The sequence below is a fragment of the Oryx dammah genome, unplaced genomic scaffold (assembly GCF_014754425.2).
Source record: "Oryx dammah isolate SB20612 unplaced genomic scaffold, SCBI_Odam_1.1 HiC_scaffold_4, whole genome shotgun sequence".
NCBI lineage: Eukaryota > Metazoa > Chordata > Mammalia > Artiodactyla > Bovidae > Oryx > Oryx dammah.
Window position 1 is genome coordinate 90,161,349 of NW_024070188.1, and position 705 is coordinate 90,162,053.

A 705-nucleotide genomic window follows, 5' to 3' on the forward strand; every position below is an offset into this window, starting at 1 on the left:
GTGCAGAATAACACGGCCCAGGCCCTGCGCCCAGGCAGCGCTGGGAGCCGGTGCGCTCTGGACGGAGGGACTCGTGAGAGGTGTGTTTCCACGTGTGACGGGGCCTCAGATGAGCAGGAAGGCTTATTTCGCCAGCTAGGTCCACCCTGAGGACTCCGCTTCCAGGGTCACAATCTAAAATCTGTCAAAAAGCTATATCCTTCCTTGGCCTGGATTTCTTTATGATAATCCCGACCAGAGCATTCACATGGAGAGGAGCCCCTCGCTAGTCAGAGGTCCCTCCCCTAGCAAACTCCCTAGCGAGGGCCAAGACATTATGCAAGGGGAGCGTCGTTTATTTATCCTTCCCAGAAAACAGAAGACACTGCACACACCGGGCCATTCAGTTTGGCAGAGGCTGAGGCAAGGTGGCGACATGTTCCAGTACCAGGAAGGAGTGTGAAAACGTTCGTGCAAATTAGAAGCTCCTGACAGAGACGCCCATCCAGGGGGTCCTGCTGGCTCGAGTCGGCCCAGTCCCCCGGGGATGCCACACAGGGGTCGAGGAGGGGGGATGGGGTGGGGGCGGGTCCTCAGACAGCTGGCTCTCCCTTCAGCCGCTGCCCAGCTCAGCAAAGGAATGTTTGAGCAAGATAACATGCCCCCAACAGCCCAAATAAAGTGCTGCCGAGAACAGGTGGGCCTGTTTGAAGGTAAACGATCCCC